This window comes from Gordionus sp. m RMFG-2023, chromosome 1, assembly GCF_954871325.1.
Source record: "Gordionus sp. m RMFG-2023 chromosome 1, tfGorSpeb1-WG-v2, whole genome shotgun sequence".
Taxonomy (NCBI): domain Eukaryota; kingdom Metazoa; phylum Nematomorpha; class Gordioida; order Chordodea; family Parachordodidae; genus Gordionus; species Gordionus sp. m RMFG-2023.
This window is the reverse complement of record NC_088775.1, coordinates 46,400,310-46,422,360: the sequence shown is the minus strand read 5'-3', so window position 1 is coordinate 46,422,360 and position 22,051 is coordinate 46,400,310. Positions and strand designations below refer to the sequence as shown.

General features: G+C 27.9%; 1 protein-coding gene across 2 annotated transcripts in view; it reads left to right on the top strand.

Annotated features, from left to right (window-relative positions):
• Positions 1–22,051, top strand: part of LOC135922935 (voltage-dependent L-type calcium channel subunit beta-4-like) — a 95,805-nt gene that overhangs the window by 25,361 nt on the left and 48,393 nt on the right. The window lies entirely within an intron of this gene.

Below are 22,051 nucleotides of genomic sequence, written 5' to 3'. Positions count from 1 at the left end.
GGGGGAAGGAAAGCACTATTAGGTGTGGTTTTTCTCCGTAAATTATTGGAGGTCTTTAGATCCACTTATTTTAGGTCTTTGGCTATATTAGAATTTATAAAAATAATTTTAGGTTTTCACTTTTTTTAAATTGTTTTTTCTATAGATTTTGAATTATAGCCATTATTTTAAAAAATTTACTTTTACTAATTTATCTTTCAAATTCTTGTTTATAGTGATATATTTTATATATATTTGAAGAAGTGGTATTTTTTATTAGTTAAAAGATACTTACTAAAATAGACCAATTGGGGAGGGGGGGGGGGTCCCTCCTTTTGATTACGCCTGCCAGCAACAAGATTTTATGAAACTATTAATTATTCAGGTCGCAGCTATTGAGTCGGTTTTGCAAACATTTAACCTATAATGTTTCTCATGTTTGATTTTTTAAAATTGAGTTTGAGCAGGAAATACACCTTTTATCTTCTTACAGTAATACAATTAGTGCCATGTCAATCTCCCTTTACATTTTAGTTAAAAACCAATTTTTTTTATTTAAAAATAATCATGTTTTTTTAAAAGATAAAAATTAAAATTTAAAAATAACTAAAAAGCCTTTTACGGAATTAATTTAATGCTAGCCTTATCAATACATATAATTAAGTTTCATAAGTGATATATTTTTAATAAAAATGAACTGATAGAACATAAATATTTTATCTCAATTTTGTTTTATTTTTCTTAATAATTATCTTTTAATTTTATTTTACCATTAATTCCATTTAATATCTTGATTATCATCATGCATATTTTATCATTCTGCTTACCCCTCCCCAAGATTATTATCGTCAAAAAAGTATTTTATATTAAAATGTTAATTTTACTAGTTACCACAAAATGATTAATTTTATATTTTATTCCCTTATTCTTTATAGCTAAAAAATATTATAATTATTGGACTGATTCTTCTTCATAAAATAGAAGCTTTAAAATGTTGTTATGAGGTTTTTGATTTTTATATATTGAACTTCATTTATAGAGATTAGAAAATAAAATATTTTAGAATTTATATAAACATAAAATATTATATCAGATGTATATTTCTTTTTTTCTATAATGTTAAGATATTCTTAAATTGTTAATTGAAATATAAAACAAAATGTCAATAAAATATATTGGTAATATTAGTCAGTGTAATTTCAACCACTGATCAGACTTTCAGATTTTGCTCATTTTGTTTTTGTAGCCTACGAATGTTTTAGAGATCAAAGTTTCCAGCTATCACAATTCAACCCCCCCCCCCCCATTTCAATTCGTTATTTTAATAAACCTTTCTTAACCACTCGTCCATTCCCAAAAAGATAATTTTATGAAGTATAATCTTATATAAGCATTAATATAATCATATTATAATTTCTTAAAACCCAGGTGCACTGCACTAAAAATTTTATGAGCTGAGGCAATTTTTGCAAAATATTTTAACTGGCAGATGACTGGCTCGTAATTTCACAAGGGGGATTGTAAATGTAAATATTTTTTTTCACAATTTTAATGGGCCGGTCTTGGCCAACTTTTATTAAAAATTAAGAAGTCTTTCTGAAAAATCTTTCCGGGCCTTGCTATTCTATGAAAAACATGTAAATTTTATTTACCACTATTATTATTTAGAAAGCTTTAACCAAAAAAATTCTCTTATTATATCGTCTACACTTTTCAGCAATAACTTTCATCTCATCAATTGGATATGTTATAAATTCCATAATATCTGACTCTGAGGTGATATTTGTTTAAAAAGAAGGCTTGATTCTATATCTTAAGAAATTTATATATTTAACACGAATATAAAAAAACTAAAATGACCTACCTATTCATACGAAATTATTTATTATAAAATTTACAAAAATAAGAAAGGGTCAGCAATTCTTAAAGTAAATTCTACTCCAGTCATAGATCGTAAAATTTCCTATTTTTTAAAAAATCTATGGTGGATTTATGTATATATATTTATTGAAATTATGAAGATTAAAATTAACCCTTGAGCTATGAAGTATAAGAAAATGAAACTCGTGTAATGATAAGCGCCATGAATGCCGCTAAAAATATAAATGTAGGAGACCAAAACAAAATGTGCTATTATTTCAGGGATCTAAAATATGAGTTAGGGTTAAGATAAAAATAATGGCTCAATATGTAAGAAGAAAAAAAATATGGTTACACAAAGCAACTAACGTTTATTTTATTATTATTACACATACAAAATACACCTACTTCATAATATATATGTGATAATTAATTTCCAATTCCAACAAATATTATTGTTTTCTATCAAATTATATCTATAAGGATAAAAAATGAATTTTATAGTTAAGAACACTTCTATACGATAACTTGACAGTTGGGTAGTAATGTACAAAAATGTATAAAAATGGCGTGTGATACTTATTTAATTAAAATTGATAATAATCTGTGAAAACAGAATATCGAACGGTTCAAATTAACGCCTTTTTAGAGATTCATATTTGGTGACAATTTTTAGCGGTTCAGATTTAGTTTGGGATCGGTAAATATTAACGGTTGATACCGCGTCAATGGGTTAATACAAATTAGTTATATTTTATTATGATGAATTGCATAAATATAATTATTCACGATCATGACTCCCAGTTTAAAAATGGGGAACCTAGTATTATTAGCTGAAATTGTGGGGCTTCAGTTACTGGTAGTATAGAAGGTGGCACTTCGCCAGTCAGTCCATGGGATCGGTTATGAGAGTCAATATAGAGTATTTAAGAAAACTAAAACACTTATATAAATAAATGACACAACTTTATTTAAAAAAAAAGTATATCTCTTAAACATAAAAATTAGCCCCTTTTATGGAAAATAAAACACAATTATAAATTAAAATAAAATTGGCGAAAAGTGAAGAAAAGAACGTTTTTGCGAAAAGGAGTTATGTCAGATTTATCTTACATAATTGGGGATAAAACCTACCCCCTTATACTTCCCGAAACTCAAATTATACCTCTGGATGCAGGACGATCTCCGGGTCCTAAATATCTAACTTATATTTGTTGAACACCTTACTAAGGACCAAAAATACGAAAAACCCCAAAATCATATGTTTACATTTAATGTGCTACATTTAATGTGCTTAACTCAAACAAAAGAGACCTAAAAAACTTTATTTAATTTTTATGTATTTAAGAAAAAATAAAAGAACGGTGAAAAAAAACCATTTATATGGAATAACAGATAATACATATAAGAAGATAACAGAAAGAATTTGATCGAAATATCCAATTTTAAAAAGGGTGTGTGTACCCAGTGCCTCCTCACGGGCTTAAGGCTATATTTACGACACTAGAGCCTTACTCCTTATTGTTATATTAAATCTATTTGATATTTATTTATTAATAGAATTAATGTTTGTTTTATATTTATTCAGAATAAAATTGGCAGGCAATGGATAAGAATAGCAGACGATATGATATAGAGATAGGGAAGGTAGTTCTAAGGGGATCAAGTCGATACCACTTAGTTTAGCGGGTAATTGGGCTAAGTGCCAATTAAAGTCTGAAAGGTTGAGGATCCTTTCTATAAAGGTTTTTAAGCGAATATTGTGTTGAATGAAAAATTTTGAGGAGGTGAATGAGGAGGATGAGTGGAAGAGATGCGAGATTTTAGTTAGATATAAACACTTTTTAGTAAGTAAAAAAGCTGTCCGATGGAATGTGGTTGACGAACTTTTCCAAGTTTTGCATCTCAGAAAAAATTTTATCTATAATTTTTTCGGATATATTATTATAAAGTAATGGGGAAGCCCAAGAGTTGAATATCTTCTTTTTCGATAACAGTGTAATATTTAAATAAATCAAAGGGAATCTCGGGGTTGAGGGAGCATATTTCTGTTTTTGTTTTGTTTAATTCTAAACCTATTTTAGTGCATTCTATTTCAAGGTGGTTAAGAACTTTGCTTATTTAATGTGAATTACCGCAAAGTGTGCCATCATCTAGTACCATAGGTTTAGGTCTTCTTCATATTGTGGATAGCTAATCAGAAAAGAATAGGGCCGAGGGGGTCGCCCTGTTGTACTCCCTCTTAGGAATATATAACGCTATTTTGTTTTGTTTAATTCTAAACCTATTTTAGTGCATTCTATTTCAAGGTGGTTAAGAACTTTGCTTATTTAATGTGAATTACCGCAAAGTGTGCCATCATCTAGTACCATAGGTTTAGGTCTTCTTCATATTGTGGATAGCTAATCAGAAAAGAATAGGGCCGAGGGGGTCGCCCTGTTGTACTCCCTCTTAGGAATATATAACGCTACCAGTAAAAATGAGGGGAGTGCTATTGTTTTAGCAGATGTCTACGAAGCGCGAGTATTGGGGAAAATTATCTTAAAAAAATTCGAGTGACAAGGAACGTGAAATTTTATTGAAGGCATTCTTAAAATCGATTTTGCATAAAACAAAATTTATCGGTGGATGTTGAAGGTAGATTCGTAGGCAGTGAGATGCTATATCTACGCCTCCTTTAGTTCCGCATCCTAATTGGTATTTGCCAAGCAGAGACTGAGTATTGGATTTTATTTTTTTTCAATAATTTTAGCTATTAGGCGTCTGAAAAGGGAACCTATTGCGATAGCGGATGCCTCCATTAGGTTTTTCGAAAGCAATCAAGTTAGCATCAAATATATTGATGAGCTAATCTGGGAATATCTTTAGTAGTTATATTATTAAGGTAGGTGAGTTAAAAATATTATTGGAAATATATGATTTTAGAAATGTTTGGAAGTAAGATGGTCTATAGCCATCCAGGCCTGCTGCTGAAAATTTAATAAATTCTCTTATATTTTCGCAAATATCTTGGTTTATGATTATGAAAGGGGGATATTGAGCGTTGGTAAGCTAGTGTAAGAGGAATGTGGATGAACGGATTTTAGGTTGTCAAGGGTCTCGTTGTTAAATGGGGCGAGTTTTGTTTGTGAAGAGATTGATTTTTGTGCACCGCATATGTCGCCTTGATTTATTTTTTTGGATATTTTGTTGCAGGTATTACTGAAACTTTCATTATAATTGTTGGGATTTTTAATGTATTCTAATTGTGTTAAATTTTCCAAATTTTTGAGTCTGTCTTTTATTAGGCTAGGTAATTTTTGAGTCTGTCTTTTATTAGGTTAAGTAGTGAGATAGATTTGTTATCTTTTGGGATTGAGAGGCATTTGAAAGGGAATGTGAAGGGATTATGATTTAAATTTGACAAATCTTTGTTAATATTATCAAATAATTTAGTAAGGTGGTCAGTGATCTGGTAATTAACACTAGATGAGATGTGTTTTATTGTTGGTATTTTTTTTATAAAGATAAATTCTCCTAGTGATTCGTTATTTACATGTATATATTTTGTATTAATTGGGGGTTCTATTGGTTTTTTACAAAGTGTACTAGAACCTGAGCAGGGAGGACTTGGGGGCCATGTTTGTATATAGATGGTCATCTTTTTTTATATTAATAAATTTGTGACAGGATGGGCAGATTCCTTTCATGCTTATGATGAAAAGATGGTTTAATACCTGAGAAGTTTGTTAATTTGAGTCCAAGACAAAAACATTGGAGTAGGGTTATTTGCTAGTGTTGGTATATAAGGGTTTTGTTATAGATGGGATCAGATTAATTAATTATGTATAGTGTAAATGTTCTATTTTTTTTTCAAAGATGATGTATTGTTAGTTGTTTCAATTGAGAGTGAGCTTGTTATAAACTTTAAAGTTATAGATGCAGGTGGTATAGGGAAAATTATTTTTCAATCCTTGGATATTATTGTTAAGATGTTAGTATTAATTGAATAAATATCCTTTACACAATGGTTGTCTAAATGGTCTGGCTAATAATTATTGATTATAGATAAATTTAGGATCACCAAATCTGTTCTGAAGTGAGATTTGGCATATTTTGATAATTGGTTGAACTCTATTTTTATTAACATCTCTTAAATAAATTTTTAATTGCTAAAGAATTGTTATTATTATTTGATTAAAAAATGGGAGAATTAATAGGTTGAATTGAATTTATAAAGTTATCATTATTGTGTGATAGGTAAAATATATATTGAACTTGATGATTTTGGGTATGAAGTGACTTTTATAAAATGAGAATAGTATGCATTAATCGATTAGAATCAAATATATGAGGTGCGCCATGAACTTAGAGAAGCAGCGTTCAGGTGATACAAATGTTAATTAAAATACTGAATAAAATTGAAAAATCTAAGTATTTTGATCTCAAATATTGGCTGAGCACTTAGCATCTCTGAGACAATGTTTAATAATTAAATTATTATTATTTGTATTCTTCAATTACAGAATGTTAAAATATTGTATCGTCGACTATTAAATTTTTTTCTCAGGGATAGATGAAATCTTAAGCATAATCAAAATAATTATGGATTTATCTGCATCAATATATTTATTTTTTCATCTTAAGTCTTATGGGATTTTTATTGTGCTTTCATAAACTTATAGATGAACATATATTTATATCAAAAGATGCTCGGAACTCGACTCTGAGCTAAAAATATTTTTTTTGCAAAAAATTCGGCCGTGCTTGAAAATGGAATTTTTTTTCAATCTATTTGGGGGCTTAAAATTTCGACTTCTACAGATCTCTGATTTAATTAAAAATAATATTGATAACTTTGTTCATGACAAAGTTATTTTTAGCTAAATAAACTTAATTTAAAATTTCTTAAGAATAATGTATAAAATTATAGTTTGCTCAATTACTTTTTTTTAAATTTCTTATATCAAAGAAATTATTATTTTAAAAAATAATTTTTTACCCTAACTCTACGAGATAGGCTTTTTAAATCTTAATAATGAAATAGTATATTCGATATTTGAGAAAGGATTTTTTTATTATATTACACAATTATTTTAAACTTATGAAATTTTGTCTGGATTTATATACCCATCTGAGAGAGACTCCCCATATAATAGTTTAATTTCAATACCTGTGATTTCATAATATACTTGTTACGGGGAGTATACTGTGTACTTAAATTACATATTTTAATTAACTCCATTTTCTAATTTAACAATAAAATAAAAATTTCACTATATATTAATTGCGTCTTTCATAATCATCTCATAAATACAATAAATAAATACAAATGATTAGACATTATAGGAAAGTATTGGTTTTCGATATTATCATAGAAATTAGACCAGAATTGTCATTTGTTTCTCGAGTCAATTTCGGGTATTCGTATATATAAACATTTTATTCAAAAATAACTAGTTTGACATTCACTATATTGGTAAACCAAACACATTTCTTTTTCTTGCCTTTCGATTTTCTAAAGCAAGTTATCATTATTTTATTACATATTTTAGCAAAAATATTTACTAACTACTTTAAGCGACATTTCATATTTGCATTCGAGACAATAAGCCTTGACATGCGTAAGAACATTATGTACTATTTTTTTAAATATAGCTTTTTTACTCATATATTAGCCTTTTTCATCAGACAATTGAAAGATGACACTAAGTTTTTTTAAGACACAATGTTTGAAAAGGACATATATATCTAACTAAAAAAAGTAGAGCATCTCATTATAGATCATTTCTATTAGTACACAAAACTTATATGTATTTCAATTAACAACCTTTAATTAAATTTAGAAATCTATAGTGTTGTTAATTAATTGGTTGTGTAAAACCCAGACCCGGGGTTTGGGTCTAAAAATGAACTAAACCAGCTCTGAGCACGAACCCCGAGTACAGATCTGCCGTCATCTTTTCTCCTGATTTTAAAGTAAAAATATATAAAATCTTCAATTTACACTTTTTACAAAGTTTGTATAATTGCTATAATTGGATAATGGCTAAATACAAACTAACTAGGTTCAATCTTCAAGCGCTTGCCGAAGAAAATCAGTTAACATTGAGGCGTTTTAATCTATATTAATTTCTTTCAAATTTGAGCCTCTATCTTTTTAAGAATAACGCCGAAAAGCCAGATTGATAGTTTTAGGCTAAAACACTTGATGTAGCTATTTTTTAGCCGGCTCTATTTGGTTTGAAGAAGTAATTGTTGTAAAAATAAATCTTTTAAAAAATAATGTTTTTATTAATATTTTCTTTAAAGTTTTTAAAAGTAAATGTGTTGTTTTAATTAGTTTTGTAAACAAAATATTTTTTATCTGAATGGGTTTTATTCATCCACAATCACAACTCTGAAAAAACTTCAAAAATATTAAAAAACGGAAATTATCTTTAAAAAATATTTCTATATAAATAATAACTTAAAAATTTTTTTTTTTACTTAATGCCTATTTATTTATAATAATTAACGATTAAGTACAAAATACTAACATAGATAACAATATAAAATAAAATAAAACATTATTTTATAAAAACGGAGGTGAGACTACAAGTTCCCAAAAAACATGAATAGTTATATTTTAAAGTAGTTATTTGTAGGTTTTGTTTTAAAAAATAGTATTCTTTTGGTTCTGATGTAAGGGCTCTTATCTTATCGCCTATATTTTTTAAGAATTTTAAAGTTCCGCTTGGCATATGTCCAAGAGAAGAGATAACGATCGGGTAAAAATATAATTTGTGAATTTGGAATATTTCATTGTTTTTTTTTTCTCGGCTATATCAACCGGATTAGAATTTAAATTTTTTGGGAAAGAAGATACGCATGTGAAGTCCCAAATTAAGGATTTCCCTAAAGACCAAGGCACGGAAGTTAAGCCATCTGGTCTTAAGCCATCATCTAATGATAAATTTGTAGGCTCCAGGATGTTTGGTATTCGGGCCCTGGTAAGAGAACGGCTAATAGCTAAATTAATTGCTGCATGCCTGCCTTGACTATATATACTTAGACCATGTCTCCCTTTGGAGTCAACTAATATTTTACATTGATGCATGTATGTGGTTGAACAATGTTACATTCATTTCGATGGCCTATGGCAACTCTTAGTTGTTCATCTGATAAGAGGTTACCTAGGTTACGACTTGGTAATGCTTCCAACCATTCATAACCACTAGTATAGTCAGCATTCTGTAATAGTTGAATATACTCCAAAGGAGGGTTTGATGAGATTATTTAAAAAAAATTTTTAATTAAAGGTAATAGATTGGTGTGTTAAGATTGTGGGTAAAACAGCTTCAGGTGGAGCTAAAGATACCTCTCAAAGCTGAGTTTTAAAGGTTATCATTAGTAATTAATGGTAAGCAGAAAATAATTCCCCCAAAAAAATCCCCAATAATAATTCTTAAAAAATAATATATTTTATTTGAGGATTTTTATTTCGTGGATATATTTATAGGGAATTATTTCTCCTATTTTATTAATTTTGTATTTTTAATATCTTAAAAAAAGGGGATTTTTTTTTCCGGGGAATTATTTTCATAGATTCGTTATTTTTATATTTTTGAAGTTGTTTATTAATTATTATTTTTCAGTGTTGTGATTGTGAATGAATAAAACGCATTCAGATAAAAATATTTTGTTTACAAAAATGATTGCACATTTACTTTTAAAAACTTTAAAGAAAGTATTAATAAAAATAAAAAAATTTATTTTTACAACAATTTTAATTTTAAACTTCTTCAAACCAATTATATTTTTAGCCGGCTAAAAAAATAGCTAGTCCAATTGTTTTAGCCTAAAACTATTAGTCTACTTTTCGGGGTTATTATTAAATAGATAGAGGCTCAAATTTGAAAGAAATTAATATAAATTAAAACGCCTAATGTTAACGGATTTTCTTCGGCTAAAGCCTGAAGATTGAGCCTAGTTAGTTTGTATTATTTAGCATTACCCAATTATACAAATTATATAAAGTTTAAATTGAAAATTTTATATATTTTGACTTCAGAATAGGCAGGATAAATAGACGTTTGTTTATACCCCCCTCCCCTTAAATAAAAACGATACAAAAGTATTCTAAATATCCCATTCGAGCTCAATCTTGCCGAATTTAGGAACTAATATTATCAAATATACTTGTCTAATGGGCCGTATAAATTTTTTTAAAAAATAAATCAAAGCATGGACCTGAAATTTTTATTTTCAACTCAAGCCAGACCAAAAATTATAAAACCCGGGCCTAGTCGATAATTATAAAACCCGGGTCAGACCGAATTTTTTAAAACTCGACATATATATATATTACCTCTTGCACCCTTTCTCTCTATTTCTGGTACAATGACGATATTTTAATCTGTGCTTCATCCAATGAGGCCAATAAAGCAATTAATATAATCCTGGAGATAGGTTATTTCTTTAGGACTAATTCTCAATCAGAATTCATCCAACTAAACTATTCCTACCTAAACACCCACAATTTTAATATCATTAATCAAGATCAACTAACACACTTAGGATCCTCGATCGGAGGCAATTCGACCGTTTGCACTTTTTGGCATTCAACTCTTGAGACTCTTTTAAGTTAGATATATTCTTCTTCTACTTTCCTCTCATAAATGATTTTTTCTTTTGAAAAACTTTTTATTTAATTTTCCTTGCATTCTTTATGCACTTAGGATTACCCCTGTTTTTAAATATCATACTTTAAGTGTATATAAAACCGGAATAAAGGCATTTAACGAAGAGATCCCAAATCTTAAGTTTAAAAAACTGCTTGGGCACAAGCTTCTCTCCCAACAATATTTGGCGGTATCGGCATCAGATCTCCTTCTGATTTAAGTTGCTTATTAACAAAACTTATTGTTATCGCGCACTCACTTATGGATGATTCGTCCTACACAAAGGTATTAGCTTAATGAAGTCGACTTTACCTGCCACTTTCAAATAAAAGGAAGAGATCATCCCGGTTGTTGTCTTCGGCGTCGAAACCACTATTAAGCATGTTTCCCTCGATCGCCCTCTTTTTTCGTCACTGCTAAATGGCTCAGGACACGAATTCTTCGTAGCTATCTCTTCTCTTAATCTTCATTTGCAACTCACCAAAAATGAGCTCGCACATGACATTGATATCCATCTTAACTGCTCAATTACCCAACCGCACCTTTGCTCTGGTTGTAGTGCTGTTGACCCGAAGGAATGGCATAGCCAGCACTACCGTTCATGCAAAGGACGTATCCCTAAACACAATCAATGCAATGCCATTAACATGCCCTTATACTTAGATTCCATCGATCCTAGAACCTTTTGGTCTCTTTAGATCTGATAGAAAACACCCAGATGGCATAACAACCCAAATTCCATGGAAAAGGGGTCAATTCCTAATTTAAGAGTTTTTCTGCATTGATACCCTAACCCCTACAAATTTTAACACAAAGCTCTTTGATCTCAAAGAGATATCTAAAATTAATAAATATTTGAAGAGTATATTTTTATACCTATAATCCCCTCTACATTAGCTACATTTGATGGCCGTACTTTATTCTTCTTCACAGAATTCAGTTCACATATCCTTAAAATTACCGATTAACAGGAAGGATCTTTACCTTAGACAAAAGCTTTCAAGCGCCATAACATAAGTTTTATAGGAAGCCTCTTTCCCAAGGAGCCCGCCTAACTTTTTTAATCCTTTATTATTATTTTTTTTAGCGTGCTTTGTTCGAATTAATAAAGGATAATATAATAAAAAATATATAATATATTTAAAAATTGTATCATAGAATGATATATCTCATTTATTCACTTCTCATGTTTAAATTTCAAAACCATTATCCCTCTTAAAATTTAGGAAAAGGAATTAAATTTAACCTAAAATATCTTGAACCTAAAATATCTTGAACCCAAAATTCAATGAAACAGCAAGGGCTCAAGTTTTATTACTCACCAAATGGTGGTTTGGGGATTGGATCTCCTACTGATCTTGTTTCGCTGCCTTTATTTCGAGCCTACTCTTTAAACCCACAATCATTTCCCACACCTCTAAATAATGACTTTTTTTTATGATGCTCTCTTGTTTTCGAAGACGCGTGTTGTTGATGTCCCACCGTCTGAATCCAACAGACAGAAGGATTGGAATACACCAATTGTAGTTCGCTGCGTTGAATCTCTATTGTCTAGCATGCTACCAACCGACTGTTTCTTCACCTCTTTAATTAATGGATCCGGGTACTAATTTTTGGAAGTTATTCCTTTTGAAAATCTTCAGCCCCAACCTACCAATAATTAGCTTACTCACGCTATTGAAATCCGCCTTAATTGTACGATAACCTTTTCTCACATCTGCTCTGGCTGCAGAACTCCTATAGACATCAGAGGAAAATACAATTTACACTGAAGATCGTGTATAGGCCGAATCCTCAGGCACAACTGCTTTCTTGATCCAAACTTTAAAATCCGCCCAAACCTGCAATACTTGAACCATCAAGACATTTTAGATGCTATGGAAAGCGGCCTCACGGAATCATCCTGATCTCATGGAAACGGGACAAATTTCTCGTTTCGAACTATTCTTGTATAGATGCTCTATCCAACCAAACTCAAAACGTACTTGAGCAAAAAGAAGAGCTTAAAATTTTCCAATATTCGTAAATTTTAGAAGATCACATCTTTATTTCAATAATATCAATAACCTTAACTTCCTTTGATAAGCTCAAGAATTTGGGATCTCACATCTGCAAGCTTACTGGCGATCCTCGTGAAAGTTTCTTTTCAGACAGAAGCTGGCCATAGAATTCTTAAAGCAAATTACCAATGTTTCAATGGCAGTTTTCTCTCCGCAGATATTCGCTAGACTTTTCTTTCCTCGTTCTTCTCATCTTACGCTATTTCATTTTAATTATTTTAATTTTGGATTTGTATTTTAACATTAACATAAATATTGTATATTTTAAATATTTGTAATCAAAATTTATCTTATTCTAATTTTTTTAATATTGAAATATAGATGTGCAAATTTGAAAAAGAAAGGTAGTTTTTTAATAATTTTTATTTAGTCAAATTTCACCATTTTAATTTTTACTTAGGCCATCCTGAAAAAACGTTTTTTCAAAGCGGTTTTTGGGTAATATTACCAGCAATTTTTTTTTTATTTCCAAAAAAAATATGTTAAATTCTAGAATTATTTTTTTTTATATAATGTAATATTTTTTAAAAAAAAATCAATCTAGATTCCATTTTTTTAATCTTAAATAGAAAACAAGCTAGTTTGATTTTAATAACGATTAAATGGCGTTTTGAAATGTGGCTCCGGATTTTTTTTTTCAGAAATATTATGTTATATAATAAAAATTAAATCTAGAAGTTAGCATTTTTTTGGAAAAAATTGATTGCTGGTAACAATACCCAAAAACCGCTTTGAAAAAAGTTATGTCTGGAAATGGCCTTATAGTGCGCACAAATTGAACTTTGCAACGCAGCGTTTCAAAACGCATATAAAAAAACGTAAACGCAGCCATGTTTAAATTGATGCGTTAAGTTTTCTTTTTTCAATAATAAGCATATAAATTTAAAACAAATAATCACTACAAGACCTTTCTTACCTAGCAGGGAAAATAAATCTTATTCAATAGAATCAAAAATTCTTAGAGACAAATTTTATAAATTATTAAATATTTATTATTGTATAAAATTTATTTTTGAAAATATTTTATATTAAATTATGTTTACATATTTAATTTTTATAGACATTATGTTATTAAATGATATAAATAAATTGAATATTAAGAAAAATTTAATTGATATATCCATTAATTTCTTGCATGTTAATTTGGACATGATTCTAGATTTAGCCCATTGAGTTATTTTAAAGCTTGGGGAATGAACCTCAAACTTAAAATAATATTATGTATTCTCTTTGATACAATTAAAATTTTCATAGAATTTAAGAATAATTTAATTATTTTATAGTGTAAAAACTATGTCTAAATGAGATTTATCTGTTGTTTCTATAAATAGTTTTTCAATATCAACCATAGTAATTAAATGATATAACTAAATTAATTGAATATTAAGTAAAATTTATTTGATATATCCCTTAATTTCCATTGCATGTTAATTTGGAAACTAATCTAGATGTAGCCCATTGAGCTATTTTAAAGCTTGGGGAATGAACCTCAAACTTAAAATTATATTAATTGTATTCTCTTTGATACAATTAAAATTTTCATAGAATTTAAGAATAATTTAATTATTTTATAGTGTAAAAACTATATCTAAATGAGATTTATTTGTTGGTTCTATAAATAGTTTTTCAATATCAACCATAGTAATTAAATGATATAACTAAATTAATTGAATATTAAGTAAAATTTATTTGATATATCCCTTAATTTCTATTAAATGTTAATTTGAACACTAATATAATTTGAATGTTAAGAAAAATTAAATTGAAATATGAAAATAGAGACAAATATAATATATAAAAATTTTATTAAAAGAATCTAATTTCAATATAAAAATTAATATAAAATATATAATATATTTTTATAATAAATAAATAATTTATATAATGCTATTAAATATGTCAATGCAGATTCATTTGTAAGTGTTGGTAAGGTACCATTTGTCTTCAGATAGTGTAGAAATTTTAAAACCTCAGTTTTAAACAGCATTTGGTTGTCTAGACTCTACAAGGCTATTCATAAAAAGTCTAAATAAAATATAAATATAAAAATTAGCTTTACTGCATCCCAGATGGCTTTTCTTCCAAAATTTATTAACCTATTAGCATTTAGTACTTTAGGTTTCACATGAAAATTAACATTTCAAATATTTTAAAATTAACTTTTTGAGAATAAAGAAACAAAATACACTTATAATTTTTTATGAATAGTAAAATATTTGGGATTAAATCAAAATAAATTTTGGATCAGTATTGTATAGGCTTTGTAGTAATATCAGAACAAAATTTGAGGGTTGGCACAGCCCTACTCTTTATTTTTTAAGTAGTTATTATCAACTTACCAATAAAATAATAAGTAGGATTTCCTATTTTCTCCTTATTCAGCTTATCCTTGAATTTTGTCAATTCCAATGCTAATCTAATTATATTTAACATTCTTATATATTTATACCTGGAAACAATAACTGATAAATGTTCCATAACAATGAAACTTTTTTTATGGCAGTCCAGGATTTCTCCAAATCTTTTGCTTATTTCATCGTTCCATATCTTAAAAATATTATTATATCAATTAATAATTATTATTCTTACAATTTAGAAGAATTTTATCACTTCAAAATTTAAAAAGTTTTGAAAAACGCAAGCAAGTTTGTCTTTTAAAAAATAATTTAAAATGAAAAATGGAAATGTTCTCAATTTGAACGAATGCATTTAAAATGCATTGTTTGCGTTTTAAAACGCTGCGTTGCAACGTTCAATTTGTGCGCACTATTACTCTGCTATATTAGGTAAATTAAATAGTTATTAATTTAGGAGACTAATTTATAATTTTTAGTCAAAAATTACACAAACTATAAGGAAGAAAGAAATTTTTACCATTTAAAGAATTATAAACATAATAATCAAATCCAATTATAGGATAAAATAGTATATTTGTAATAAAACATTAAAAACCTAAAACAATGCGTATTTATATTTTTGCAGAATACTTTAAAAATAAATGACTATCCATATATAATATATAACAGTAAAAAAATACATTATAATTTTAAAAAATTTGATATTTTGATTTTCGTTTTTTCTTTATTCCGATTTTCTACATATTCCCTTAAAATATATTTCAATATAAATTATATTTTTATAAATTTACCTTAATTCATTGGTTGTCCTCGTTAACCAAACTCAAATATTGATGCATCTTATTATATGAAGGAACTATAAGAAAATATAGTTAAAAAAATGGGATGGTACAAATAACGTCAGGAAAAAAACCTGATAAACACCCCTGGCGCTATCAATATACGCATACGCCAAATTTATTGTATAAAAACATTGAATATAGGCAAAGAAAGAATATTTCTTAGACGAGCCTGCGCACCATATAACGTTACGGCAACCGTGAAAGTCCCACCATTTAAGGGTAAAAATCAGAGAACTGCAGAGGTACCATTTGTACGACCCGGCCCGGATTTTTTTTTAAAAATATTTTTTAGCCCGGCCCGGTTCGGGATGTTTTTTTAAATATATTTTCAGGCCCGGTCCGAATTTTTTTAAAATATATTTTATTTATTTTTGATTCTTATAGCATGACAAATATGATATTTTTTTAAAAAAAAATTTCAGGCCTGGTCCTGTTATATTTAAAAAAATTAAAATAGGCCGCCCGGTCGGGCTTAGGACCGGACCTTCAGATCTCTGGTAAAAATATAAGTATATTATGTACTATTGGAATCGAAGGTGTGATAGTTTATCGCAACATAGGACTTTATAATAGTTTATTATTTCTAGGTTATATGATAAAACTTATTAATACCATACCAAGTGATGCGGATATTGTTATGGACAATGCATCGATCCATAAAAGCCATCTCATTGATAGCTTTAAAATGCGAATAAAATATTTATCATCCTATTCACCGCAGCTTAACCCATTAGAAAATTTCTTTGGAATAATAAAAAACAAATATAGGTCAATCAATCCCCTTCCAAATACAAGACACGAAATCGTTCATAATGTAACATGAATTCTTAATGAATTTACTATTCCATGACTTTTTAAATTATTATAAGATGCATCAATATTTGAAGATTGATTATCGATGACAACCAGGTAAATTTATAAAAATATAATTTATATATTTTAAAGGAATAATGTAGAAAATCGGAATAAAGAAAAAATTAAAATCAAAATAACAAATTTTTAAAAATTATAATGTATTTTTTAAGTATTCTGCAACAGTCCTATAATATTACTGTACAATTTTTATATAGATTATTAAATTTTGATAAAATATTAAAAAATACCAACCACATCATATTTTATCCTTATATATTCTGCTAAACTAGTAAATATAATATATTATTTTAGAAACTAATTAATTTTTATTTTTAGCTAATCAAACATTAATAAAAGATATTTCGCCAAAAATGGACAATGCTCTTTTTCTTTGGCAATAATAGAAAAATAATGTTCATTTTAAACAAAGAAGATAATTTTAAAAGTTATTAGATATTAAATTATTTTAAATTCGCCGAAAAACTAAACTTAAAATTTCGAATTGGTATACTTTTTAAAACCAGGAGCCAATTTTTTTTATATAACCGGACCTTAAAAAAATATTTTATAAACTGGGCCTAAGGGGAGACCGGGTAAAACGATTAATGGAGTAACTCTGTTAACGCGAATAACTTTTTTTTGGTGTAAAGATATGTATTTTTATATCTAAGTTCTTAACTATGTTTTTTTTTGAAATACTTTCCTGGTTTCACATATTTTGACAAAAAATCTTTTTGCCCAAAAATTATAAAAATCATTCACTAGATTTTGTTTTTAACAAAATATATATTAAGGTTCATTTTAAAATTTATATACATGTTCCTTAAAACACTAGACTATAAAAATATAATTTATCTCAAGTTGATAGTTTCACTATCACGCAATAATAGTTTATAATATATTTACTTGTGGTAAACGGTTAAAATTCTCCGTCTGATTAAAACTGTAAAAAGATATTTTTAAATATTAACGTCTACAATATATAAAAAAATATTTGAAAAAAGGAACATTAATGAATAGTTTGTATGTTATTTGGAATTTAAAAATAATAGCAAAAGGGTACGATGCGCCTAAAATGGATTTGATAAATTCTTTTACATCCTCGTATTGTATTGATTAGTTTATACTTAAAAGTGATAAATAGATGTCAAAATTGTAAATTTTGTTCAATAGTTATGTTCAATTTTATTTTAACTACTTTTACCATATTGCTTAAAAATTTTAGCCTAGGTATTGGGAAAAAATGGCACTTCATATAATTAATCACATCTCCTAACCCTAAATATTATAGGTAAAACACATTTTTTATTTTGTAGCTGAGAGATCTGGCTATATATATAAATTTTTTGTTCTAAAATTTTATAGTAAAAAAGAAAAATACCAATCGTTTTACCCCAGTTTTCACTGTTATTTTTTACGAAAGTTTTATAAAAAAAATACAGACGTGTCTGAAAATATAAAACTCGGACTGGGACTATAAATAAATTGTTTTAATAATCCTCTGAATTATAACGAATTAAAAGTCTAGTTAGGGGTCAAACCAGATCAAAAAGTGTATGCTTTATCATGCAGCTATTTTTTGCATGAATTCTTATATAGTAATTTGATCACAATTTTAGAATATAAAATTAAAAAAATACCTAATTATTTAGCACTATTTTTTAAATATATATATATAGAAGCTCTTATTAGAGATCTGCAAATCCCTGCCAGAACGGGTTTCGAGCCTGGCTAGGTCTATTTTTTAAAAATAACTTTAGTTCGGGTTGAGTCGGACCTGATATTTTTAAAAAAATTTCGGGTCAGGTATTAAATTTTTAAATATGATACTATTTCAATTTGTCAAATAAATAGACATATTTTAAAATTCATGCAAGAAACAAGAGCTAATATTTTTTATTTGTAGAATATTTTTTTTTAGTATAAAAAAATTAAATTTTATATTTAAATAAATTGTGACCGGGTCTGGCGGACAGATAATTTCTAGCTCTTATTACATTTCCAGCAAGGCCGATTTTTTTTTTTAATTTATGGAAGGTGATGTTAATTAATTGTATTTTCTCGCGATTCCCTAGCTAATTAAGATTTATTTTTTCTTTCATTTCTTTAAAAATTGAAAATATTTACACATAAATGCTCTATCTTTATTACAATTTTATTTATTTTAAAATAAAGTCCACTTATAGAGAAAAAAAGAATTTAATTTCTAGTTGAATTGTATTAAAATTATCTCACCCAAGTTATTGATTAAATAAATATGGATTTGAAGAAATATTTTTTTGTATAGTGGTTAAATGCTTATAGTGTTTAATTCAAATTATCGATTTATTTAGGAAATAATTTGGTTTGATCGTTAATTATTTTTTATTTTATAATTTTGAACCGTTCTATTTGTCATTACACACACCACCCGTTTTTGTGAATTAATATTCAAAATCATTAATTAAAATTGAAATATATTTTCACAATTTGTGAAAGCATAATTTTGATGAATAAGATTTTTTTTCAGGGTTTTGGACCCGAATTCGCCTTCAGAAATTTAAAATTGTTTGCTTGGACATTTTAAGAACACACTAAACAGAGACCGATTTATGGGCAATCATTGGACACGGGGCGGTTTCGGACTTCTTAGAAATTCGATTTTCGATTAAGTTCGTATTATTGAAATTTCCGCTAAATAGTTTAGAATTCTTGAACCTTAATTAAGGTCCAGAATTTTAATTTTTTTTTTTTTATAACTTAAATTCAAGCGATTTTTTAAAACTTTGTGTGCTATGAAAATATCTTCACAAAGATTATAGATTTTAACTTAAAATATTTAAGTTACTGATTTTTTTAACCTAATTTAAGTTCTAATTCAAATAATCTGTATATTAAATTATTTATAAAAAAAAGCGATTTATTAAAACTCTAACCAAAATATATAACATGATTTAATCTTAAAGAACACTCGAGAAATTTAACTAAATCTAAATAGATTTACAGATATCTTTGTTATCCTCATATTTTCTTGTAGGCAACATAATTTACCCTTTTTAACAATTTTTTAAAAATTTGGATTTATAATGAGTTTGTGTCAGAAACTTGCAGATATCGATATTTTAGGCTCTGCTATAACTTGAATTTTTTTTCAATATCTTCGTTAATTCTTATATTTTGCTTATGCCAAATATTACAATCTTTTATAAGTAAATATGTAATTTTTATTGTTGTTAAAGGTTACTTTGAAATATAACTAGTTACTAGTTATGTTGAGTTTGGACCGATGGGTCCCCCCGGCAGATTGGGAAAAATACAGTCCGTTATCGGGGGTCCGGGATGGTCAATGTCGGGATCCAGGGGGCCGGGTTTTATCGATTTTGTCATGGAATCACTCGGACAACGTAGTGGAAATAATATTTTCAAAGTTTATTAAAGTCGAAGTTACAAAGCCAAGGTAAAAAAAAAATCAAACTCATCCAATAATTAATCAAACAAAAAAATGTATATAAATTTCACAATCCCGAATTTCATTTTTCTTGGTCTTTATATAGATAAATTAAAATAATAAAAAAAAGAATGTTAATAATCCAGACTCATCTCGAAAACTGACTAGAACCAGTTTTGAGGATGAAATCAACAAGCTAGGTACGTGAACAAAGGAAGAAAAAAAGATATACATGATAATGAGAAAAAAAAACACATCACTTCTAATTGAATAAAGAAAATAAAAATATAAATGGTAATATAAAAACATATCACTGGAACAAAGGTATAATAACTATTATAAACTAGCCATAAAAATCAATAAATATAAAATATTTATAAAAAATTCGGGCCGCGTCTGAAAATTTTTCTTATTAGTAAGTAATGATTGCTAATTTAGTAGTTTATTCAAAAAATATTTAACTTTAAGTCTTTGTCGTTCCTTATTAAGTTCTATGATCTAATTTAGTAAAATTTAAAAAAAAATACATTTATATGTAATTCCATAAATATTACCAGCAACTTGAGGGCAAAAAATATGGAATTGTGCTAAATAGGTAAAGAAATATAATATTAAATAGGTTTGTTTATTAAAGCAATGGAACAATTTAAGAAAAGAAAATCTATTTGGACGGGAAATTATATTATTGTTGCATATCTTTTAAATTAATAAATTTTATAAATAATTATTTTCCTTGAATCGGACTGCCCACCTGGATATTTTATTGTAGTGGACAAAACTAGCTTTACCCAGCTAGGTTCACCCATTGGAGGTGAAAGTGCTATATTTCATTTCAGAGATGAATTTTTTGTCAAATTCAATAGAATGAAAAATATTTTAAAACATTTACCTGCTCATCAGGCTTTTTATTTATTCAAATATTTTTTATTCATTTCTAAAATTTTACATGTCTTTCGTTCATCAACAATTTTCATGTCCCTTGAAATATTATTTTGAGGTTCATTATAAAAAATATTCTCGAATCTATTTTAAATATTGAATTCTCTTCACTCTTCAGTATGCAAGCTGCCCTTCTACCAAAGCTAGTGGTATAGGTTCCATTTACCCATATCTTTAAGCATTTCAGCCTTTTTATTATCAGTTGTTAAATTTCCTTACACACTTGGAGATTTGGATATTATCGAATCCACATCATATGGCAACATTAAACCTCTGGAGCAAAGATTCTCCAAGCCGCTCTTATCCAAATTTAAGACAAAGAGACTGGAATTTACCATTGATACAGCATTGCATTGAATACTTACATATCAAAGCTGTTCAAAGAAAATCTCCATCGCTCTTTCTCCCCTTAAACGCAACCCCGAATATACAGAATGACAACAATACGACTCTTTTGCTAGATCAAATAATTCCAGCTTCAGCCATATGCCACTCTGGCTACGAATGGTTAGAAACTATACCTAGTTCTAATTTAGGCTTGTTTATTAACCAACGAAGCACTTAGAATAGCTATAGGTCTTCGTTTTGTGAAATCGTAACGCCGATATCATGTGTCCCTTGTGAAACTCATATCGATAGCCTTAGACACCCCCCCCCCATACTGTCATTAAGGCAAATTATCCAGGCACTATGCCATCAATTCGATATCAAAATCTTGAAATCCGCAAATATTATTTCTACACTGGAACCCTTTGGCTTCAGCCCTGATGGAATGACTCTAGTCCCGTGGAACCAATGTATACCCCTCGCTTGGGATTATACATGTGTAGGTCGTTTCCCCAGATATTTTTATTTTAACTCTATCACAAAGCTGAAAATGCAAAAACAAATAAATATAACCACCTTAATAATCTTTTGTTTGTTCAGGAGGTCTCAGACACCTGTGGATCATTTGACCCCAAGCCCTATAATTATTCAAAATAATAGGGCAAAGGTTACGTTTAATCAAAGATGATCCAAAAAAGGCATCTACCTAGGATAAAGAATATCAATCAAAATTTGTCGATCCAAATGTATATCTATACATGGG